We start from the raw sequence: 9,834 nt of genomic DNA on the forward strand, positions 1-9,834 counted from the left end.
CCAAGCTCCTAGAAATCAGGGAACTACTCTTTGGTTTTCTTTTTATCCCCAGTGCTTAACACAGAGCGTGACACATATTACCCACTTAGTACTGTTTATTGAGTTTCTGGTGCGAAAATATTTCAGTATTTACAGTGTTTTTAAAATGTCTAACAGCATCAACTTTTAAAATGTTATTTTATATTTGAAATGGTTGTCAACAACATATACTTGACTTATATGACTCCCAGAGAAATGTATCGAAATTTATTGCATCCAAATAGATTTCTTAGGAGTATTAATTTTAGCTAGCTCAGAAAAATGAAAATGTAATACCAGACTGTTTTCCTTATAGAATTGAAGCTCTCATAGACAAATGAAGCTGGTTACTTGACCAAGCAGTAAGAAGAGTTAGCAATCAAGAAGGATGATATGTGTCAGTGAGTACACTCATCCAGTAGGGATGAATTTTCTATAGGAGTTTCCAAAGAAAAGGAAAGAAGAAAATAAGAAGGCCTATAGTCAAGCTGAGGATATAGGCCAAAAAGAAAGTGACTGAATTGTTTTACATTAAAGAAAGATTTGTCCATCCTAATCATCGTTTTAGATGCCATGCTCATTACTTATTCTAGGTTTTCAATTTAAAAAATAAGGTGCAAATGATGCCTTTCCAATTATTTTTGAGCTGTACACATTCATCATGGTGGATAAAGAGTTCAAACAATAGTAGTTAGCCTATTTGAAAGATTTTTTATTAATATCTTTTTTATATCATGTTACTTTCTGCATGTTTCTCCTTTCCATTCCCTGGTGAGCCATTCCTTATAATAAAGTTGAAATACAAAGTGGAAAAAAGCAGTTTAGTAAGACAGAACGATACTTCTACAGTGTCTGATAAGAATTTGCAATACTTTGCAGCAACCTCTCTCCAGTTATGGGAACAGTGTACATTTTCTCAACTCTTCTTCAGGGCTGAGTTTGCTTATTATAATTATTCAGCATTTAGTTTTGTCCTCTCCATTTTTTCTTGTAATCATCATATCTATTGTCATCTATATTATCGTGGCTCTGCTTGCTTTTCTCTGCATCATTTTGTATGTCTTCATATCATTATCAAATGTCAATCAAATGACTCTATCTGGCCAAGAATAGTGAGGTTAGAAAACATTTAAAAAATGAAATTGGAAAGATTGTAATAACAGATTCTGGCTCCAGTGGCATAGGGTCAGGTAGTCTGCATTGACCTAGGCCTGTCATTTCCACCTCTCCTCTTATTCAACACCTTTCTGTCTTCCTTCCAAATCAGGTGGAAGGGAGAGAGAGGACTGTGGGTCCTTTCCTCTAGCTTCTTCTGAATGGCCAGAACTAATCAAGTTCAGTGTGCAAAGGTTGATAGGAAGTATGGTAATCCTGACTTGCTAATGTGGGAAGACTTCATAGTACTGCTTGAACCTAGCACTGTAAGGGAATTGAGGGGATTGGGACAACAAGTGGTTAATTGTGGCAATTGAGTGAACCATATTGACTCCATCTTGTGACTCAATTCTGGAGCTAGCTTTGTTTCTGTTCAATGACAGGTTCAGTCCAACTTCTGTCTTATAAGAAAACCTTATTCAATTGTAGGAATTGGGAGAAAACCTTATTGTATTGTTTGAAGACAGCCCTGTGTGACTGGGAATCTGTACTATATCTGCTTGCTGTTTAGAGACCCTTAACTAAGGACCTAGATCATGCAGACCAGAAACTCAGTCCTAAAGATTGATGCAAGGAGTTTTCTCACTATCATACATCTCAAGCATCCCATATGTCTTACCTGAAAACTGGCCCCATACTGATCAATCAGTTATTGTTTCCATGTACCTTTAATTGTTTTTAGACACTTTAGGGAGTGGGGCAAATCTTTTTTTCTGCATTCGGGGAATTGCCCCTCTTTGTTTGCCCCTTCCCACCTTGGAAAGTCCCTATTCTTTCCTCCAATTAGAAATCAAGTTACCTAATATTGTATTATTTCCTTTTTAATCAATTTACCTTATTTACTTATTTTTAATGTATAAAAGTCCATCTTCCCCATATTCAGAGTCTGTGCTTAAGCTAAGGAGGTGTCTGGGTCTGGTTTGTTGAGCAATTGGCATGCATTGCTTAATAAATTGATATGCTCAGAAAATCGAACCTTTGTTTCCTCAGTCATTTCATCTTTCACCTGCCACACCTGCATGGCTGAGAAACCAGACTTTTTGCTCAGAGACTAGATTTGTTTAATGCTTAACTCAGGATTTAGGTTATGCTTACCTGAAACCTTTCAGGTCTGAAGATTAATGTAAGGAATTTTCTTCTGCTATACATTTCAAGCTACTAATGTGTCTTTTCTGAAAACTGCCTTGGAGTTGGCCAATCAGCAATTGTTGCCTTGTTCTTTTTTTTCCCAACCCTATATTATGTGGGCCTTACAGACACAAGAAGTGAGGGGCCCTCCTCTTCTTTGCTTTCCCCCCTGCAGGATGACTCAATAAACTTCTAAATTATTTCAGTTTTGAGTTTTGTTCTTTGCTACATCAATAAGTTAGCTTCTAGCTTCTAGCATGAGACATGTCCCTGTTCCCCTCCAGCCCCTACTGAACAGAGCACAAGAGATTTATTGAAAACCTAGGAATCATTTGCCAGTCATTCCTGAACAGCTGGGTCTGAGTAAGGTAGGAATATGTCCTGGCTCTTGTTCCATGTCAATTAAAGATAGGTGGGACTGCCATACCTTAGTCTCCATCTCCAAATTCACTCTTGGACAGTAACTAAAAGCAGGATTCCCAGACTTCCTACTCAACCCCATACCCAGGACCTTGGCAGCAGGATGCGAGCTCTCATTACCAACCCAGTATAACAGGTTGAGACTTCTTTGTTGGCATCCTGGTCCAGTTTCTCCCCCCCCACCTCCGAAAACCCTGCCCCAGACTCTTCCTATGAATTGTACCATAGGGACCACCCAAACTTCTCCTTAATCCTAAGATGGATCAAGGCCACACAGAGACCATGTTACTTGTTTCTATTTTGGATTAGTAAAATGAATAGTAAGTCAAAGAAAATTTGCAGGCTAATTAAGAAAAAACTTCTGCAATGCTAAAAATATTAAAAGATAAAATTCTGCCAAAGTTTAAGCAAAAGGGATATGATGGAAGAAGTGATGGTGAAAAAGAATAATTATATATAAGCACATTAAATGAATTAAATCAAGACTGTAAAGCTATCTCAAAAAGCACAAGAAGAGATTAAAATAGTGACCAGGGAAACTGCTAAACAATATATAAGGTCAAAAAATATCTTTCACTGCTGCGAGCAGCTCTCTGAGACTTTAAGTTACAGAAGAGTTGAGGATTTGCTTTGACAGAGGGAGTTTTCCCACAGGCACTTCCCTAACATAGATGAAATCACACATCTAGCCAAAAAAATCTTTAATTACAATTCAATATTTATATAGACAAGAATAAATTGTATATTTTTGATTCAGTGTAAAAAAGATGACAAAATTAAAGTTTGAACAGCATCGATATAATGAATAACACAATAGTTATGTCATGGAAGCAGACTGAAATTAGCTTTCTTGCATAACTGGAAAGTGGGGTGGAGGTCTTAAGGAGCCCTAATTATTGGCTCATATATTTCACAGTTACATATGACACATTAGCAAGGCTCTTTTCCAGATTCTTCTTGGACATAAGCTTGGTTGTACCTTTCTTAATAGAAGTTATTGCCTATAGGTAGGCAATAGGTTATCAAAAGTGGATAACAGCCAAGATGGCAGCTGGAAAGCAGGGACTAGCATGAGCTCCCCACCAAGTCCCTCCAAAAACCTATAAAAAATGCCTCTGAACCAATTCTAGAACTATAGAACCCACAAAATAGCAGAGGGAAATAGGGCTCCAGCCCAGGACAGCCTGGATGGTTGCTGGGTGAGGTCTTTCACACATGGAGTGGAGCGGAGCAGAGCCCAGCATGGGTGGTGTGGACCAACCAGACCAGGAGCCGGGTGGAGCATGTCCTAGTGCCCTGAATCAGTGAGCTGCAGCAGTTACCGAACTTTTCAACCCACAAACGCCAAAGACAACAGAGAAGGTTAGTGGGAAAAGCTGCTGGGGACAGAGTGAAAGAAGGAGTTTGTGGTTTGGTCACTGCCCCAGGGGCAGAGGAGGTGGGGCAGCTACAGAAATGCAGCTGCAGTTGCTTCTGGCCCCAGGCCCACCTGGTGGGAGGAATTAAGTGGCAGATCAGAGCAGGAGTGAAGAACCTGCTGAAATTCTAAGTCCAGTCTGGGTGGGGAGTTCTTGGGGAAGGAGGAGTGCTGGTGTGGCAGAGCTGGTGTATCCCCCCAGGCTTGGAACATAGACCTCTTTACTCTACAAGCAGTCATACCCTGCTGAAAAGTTGGCTGGGAACATGGCCAGGCAGCGAAAATGCACCCAGATTCAGTCTAAAACTCTGGAGTCTTTCTCAGACCATGGAAGAGCTCAAAAAGGATTTGGAAAAGCAAGTTAGAGAAGTAGAGGAAAAATTGGGAAGAGAAATGAGAAGGATGTGAGAAAACCATGAAAAACAAGTCAATGACTTGCTAAAGGAGACCCAAAAATACTGAAAAATATACTGAAGGAAGCAACACCTTAAAACATAGACTAACTCAAATGGCAAAAGAGCTCCAAAAAGGTAATGAGGAGAAGAATGCCTTGAAAGGCAGAATTAGCCAAATGGAAAAGGAGGTCCAAAATACCACTGAAGAAAATAGCTACCTTAAAAATTAGATTGGAGCAAGTGGAAGCTAGTGACCATATGAGAAATCAAGATATTATAAAACAGAACCAAAAACGTATCCAGGCGAGATAATTTAAAAATTATTGGACTACCAGAAATCCATGATCAAAAAAAGAGCCTAGATATCATCTTTCAAGAAATTATCAAGGAGAACTGCCCTGATATTCTAGAGCCACATTGAAAGAATCCACTGATCACCTCCTCAAATAGATCCCCAAAAGAAATCTCCTAGGAATATTGTCATCAAATTCCAGAGCTCCCTGGTCAAGGAGAAAATACTTCAAGCAGCCAGAAAGAAACAATTTGAGTATTGTGGAAACATAATCAGAATAATCCAAGATCTAGCAGCTTCTACATTAAGAGATCGAAGGGCTTGGAATATGATATTCCAGAGGTCAATGGAGCTAGGATTAAAACCTAGAATCACCTACTCAGCAATACTGAATATCATGCTCCAAGGCAAAATATGGATTTTCAACAAAATAGAGGACTTTCAAGCTTTCTCAGTGAAAAGAGCAGAGCTGAATAGAAAATTTGACTTTCAAACACAAGAATCAAGAGAAGCATGAAAAGGTAATCAAGAAAAAGAACAAGAAAAAGAAATTGCAAGGGACTTACTAAAGTTGAACTGTTTTGTTTACATTCCTACATGGAAAGATGATGTGTATGACTCATGAGACCTCAGTATTAGGGTAGCTGAAGGGAATATGCATATATATATATATATATATATATATATATATATATATATATATATATATATGTGTGTGTGTGTTTATGTATACATATGTATATGTGAGTGTATGTATGTATATATGTATATGTGTACATATATATATATATATATATATATATATATATATATATATATAGAGAGAGAGAGAGAGAGAGAGAGAGAGAGAGAGAGAGAGAGAGAAAGAGGGAGGGGGGAGAGAGAGAGAGAGAGACAGAGAGAGAGTGCACAGAGTGAGCTGAAGATGAAGCAAAGATATCTAAAAGAAATAAAATCAAATTGAGGGATGAGAGAGGAATATATTGAGAAAGGGAGAAAGGGAGAGATAGAATGGGGTAAATTATCTCATGGCAAGAAAAAGCAGTTCTGTAGGAAGAGAAGAGAAGGCAGGTGAGGGGGAATGAGTGAATCTTGCTCTCACTGGATTTGACCTGAGGAGGGAATACTATACATACGCAATTGGGTATCTTACCCCACAGGAAAGAAGGAGGAAGAAGACAAAAAAGGGGGGATGATAGAAGGGAGGGCAGATGGGGGTGGAGGTTATCAAAAACAAACACTTTTGAAAAGGGACAGGGTCAAGGGAGAAAATTCAGTAAAGGGGGATAGGTTAGGAAGAAGCAAAAATAGTGAGTCTTTCACAACACAAGTATTGTAGAAGGGTTATACATAATGATATGCATGTGGCCTATGTTGAATTGCTTGACTTCTTAGGGAGGGTGGGTGGGAAGGGAAGAGGGGAGAGAATTTGGAACTCAAACTTTTAAAAACAGATGTTCAAAAACAAAAAAAAAAGTTTTTGCATGCAACTAGAAAATAAGATACACAGACAGGCAATGGGGTGTAGAAATTTATCTTGCCCTACAAGAAAGGAAGGGAAAAGGGAATGGGAGGGGAGTGGGGTGAGAGAAGGGAGGGCTGACTGGGGAACAGGGCAACCAGAATATATGCCATCTTGGAGTGGGGGGAGGGTAGAAATGGGGAGAAAATTTGTAATTCAAACTCTTGTGAAAACCAATGCTGAAAACTAAATATATTAAATAAAAAATTTTTTTTAAAAGTGGATAACACCAGTGACTCCTCCAAATTTAAGGAGATTAAACATTTCTGTACTTCATATGAAGCATTCAAAACTTGTATCAAAAACAAATCTACAAAAACTTACAAGAAAACAGGTGTATTAGATAAAGGATAAAACAAGTATGACAAAAGTACCAGACGTGTCACAAGCATCTTATTATTGATTCAGTAATTATTGAGTGAGATGCCTCAGAGTATATTAATATTTATATTGTCCTTGGTTAGTATCAGAAAGCTTCTGACTCAGATTCCTGTGGCTTGTTTATGTACTGTAAATATGTAAATACAAGTATATTAAGGCTACAATATCTGAAATCCACATGGAAAACTAGCTTGATTTTTAAAATTCAACCAAAATAATAATGCCTGGAACAACTGATAAAAACATGAAGTCTTTCAAGGTTGTGATTTAGGCCCATTATAATTCTTGTTAGCCATAAGTCTATTATTTTCTTTCCTAAATGGAACTTAATACATGAAGCAAAGATAGTCAATGAAAGCGATGAGTGTATGTAGGAAATTACATTGACTGAAGGCTATGCCCACCCATATTTTGGTCTTTCCTGGGAAAGACACATTAAGCAAGGAGAAGAATATGGCTGAATACACACACACACACTCTCTCTCTCTTTTTCTTTCTCTTTCTGTCTCTCTATGTTTTTACATACACACATACACACATATATATGCATATATATGCACATACATACATACACACGTCCTGAAATTAAGGCCTACACAATTCCAGTCTGAATGTACATGTTCATAACTGTAAAATGGATCAATAGGCTTGGAATGCATCCTTCAAAGCCTCCATACAATATTAATGAATCACAGGGACTGCTATTATAAAGTATCTATAAAAATATGGATGATTTTTCACTATAAGAAGAAAGAATTGGTGAATATATTTAGAACATGTGAAAAAATTAAAGAAGTTACAGAAATATTTTAAGAACAAACATACATAATTTCACTGAGCAATAGTAAAAGCTGATAAATGCTACTCAGTGACAAATCTAATCAAAAATAGTTTACTTCTAGATCAGGGGTTCTTAACGTCCAAGTGATCTGTGGATAGATTTCATGGGGTCTATGAACTTGGACAGGAAAAAAAATAGGTCTTTATTTTGACTAAATTATAACTGAAATTTAGTATTTTCTTCAACTATTTAAAAACATTGTTCTGAGAAGGATTCTGTAGGCTTCATAAGCCTGGCCAAAAGGGTTCTTGGCACAAAAGGTTAAGAAGCCCTGCTTTAGATGGAGTGTAAGAAATAGCTAAGACCTTTTCTGCTGGCTCCGCCATATTCCAGTGAGTTGCCAAAATGACGAACACAAAAGGAAAAAGGAGAGGGACACGCTACATGTTTTCTAGGCCCTTTCGAAAACATGGTGTTGTCCCTTTGGCTACGTATATGTGAATATACAAGAAAGGTGATATTGTAGATATCAAGGGCATGGGCACAGTTCAGCAAGGAATGCCCCACCAACGTCACCACGGCAAGACTGGACGAGTCTATAATGTTACTCAACATGCTGTAGGCACTGTTGTAAACAAACAGGTTAAGGGCAAGATTCTAGCCAAGAGAATTAATGTGCGTATTGAGCATATTAAGCATTCTAAGAGCAGAGATAGCTTCCTGAAGCGTGTAAAGGAAATGATTAGAAGAAGAAGGAAGCCAAAGAAAAAAGGCACTTGGGTTCAACTGAAACGCCAGCCTGCTCCAACCAGAGACACACACTTTGTGAGAACCAATGGCAAGGAACCTGAGCTGTTGGAACCAATCCCCTACAAATTCATGGCATAAATGACTGCTAAAAAAACAATAAAAAAAAACTTGGAAAAAAAAAGAAGTAGCCAAGAACCAAGTGAGGAGTCAAATGGTCCTTTGTCTGCATAAAGCAAGCAACCAACACATCAACAAAGAAGCATCAACCAAATGTCTGAGTCATGCGGTTGTGTTTGTGGAAAGGGGTTTATGTTGGTAATTCAGCATTAGGCCATTGGCACCAGAAATTGTGGAAGATCTATCTTTAAGGAGTCCAGACAGTGACTAATGTAAATTATGTAAGAAAATGCTAGAAAATGTGCTACCCATCAATTATCACTATAAAAAATTTAGTCTTTACTGAATATTTATCGAGATTTGGCAGTGGTGGCTCAAATTACAAACCAGAACTTAAGTATCTTAAAGAAAATGATACATAACAAATTCCTGTACTATAAATATAGAAATCAATATCTGGATAATTTAACCAATCAGCTATATTAGAACCAGAACATTGTCATAGACCAAACCATTGCTTATAATCTATTGGTTATGTCATTAAACCATAAAAATTTAAAACCAATGATTTTTAATCACTACCAAATATGCATAAACATGAAGCTACATGGGGAAAAAACAAAATTAAAAGCCTAATTCAAGAAAACATTAATACCCCAATGAAGTACCATCCATCTTAGAAAGGTAACAGTAATTATTAATATACTGACATAGGAAGCCTGTAGAGTAGAGAGGGAGTCAGTCCTAGAGTCAAGAAAACCTGGGTTTAAGTCTGACCCTAAGCTCCATGGGCAAGTCTTGAATGCTATTTGTAACTCTTTAAGATTATAAATTACAGATATCACTAATCTACTTTGGTCCAGGAAATTTCTACAATATAAATTTCCTTACCTGATGCTATGAATTCACAAATAAAATAATGGAACACAAAGTTCCTTTTGGCCTACTCTCTTTTCTAACTCCATGAGCCTCTAAAGAACTGGTAGTGTAGTCTTTAAATCTAGGTAAATGTTCTTCAATTACCAATATTTTCAATGATTTCCTAAATGTAATTCTCACAACTATACATTTTCTTAAAGCAATAAAAGGTCTCTCCTCCGTTGAGTTGTAATATATCTTCTCTTGACAAGAGGGAAAAATAATGGCAATATGAAAAAAAGCTTCTTTATGGGTGAGGGAACAGATGCTAGCCAAGAATTCCCTGCAGAGCCACATCAAGCAGCAGTCATGCTGGGAGAAATTTCATTTTCTGGAATCATGAGTCAGCCAGTCAATGACGGAACAAGTTCCAGGCTGAGAATGATATTAGATTGTCTGGAAGTGACAATCTAAATGGGTCAAGTTCAGTTACTGCTGACTATAATAGTACCTGTCTTGCCACTGGGGTATCTGGGGAATAGTCCCATTTAGAGAAATGGGAAAACTAAATTGAAGGAAAATGACTTTGTCCTCGCTCCA

General features: G+C 37.6%; 1 pseudogene; it reads left to right on the forward strand.

The window, feature by feature from the left end:
- Positions 1–7,890: 7,890 nt before the first annotated feature.
- LOC118848791 lies at positions 7,891–8,397 on the forward strand (annotated as a pseudogene).
- Positions 8,398–9,834: the final 1,437 nt, after the last annotated feature.

This window comes from Trichosurus vulpecula, chromosome 4 (assembly GCF_011100635.1).
Source record: "Trichosurus vulpecula isolate mTriVul1 chromosome 4, mTriVul1.pri, whole genome shotgun sequence".
Taxonomy (NCBI): Eukaryota; Metazoa; Chordata; class Mammalia; order Diprotodontia; family Phalangeridae; genus Trichosurus; species Trichosurus vulpecula.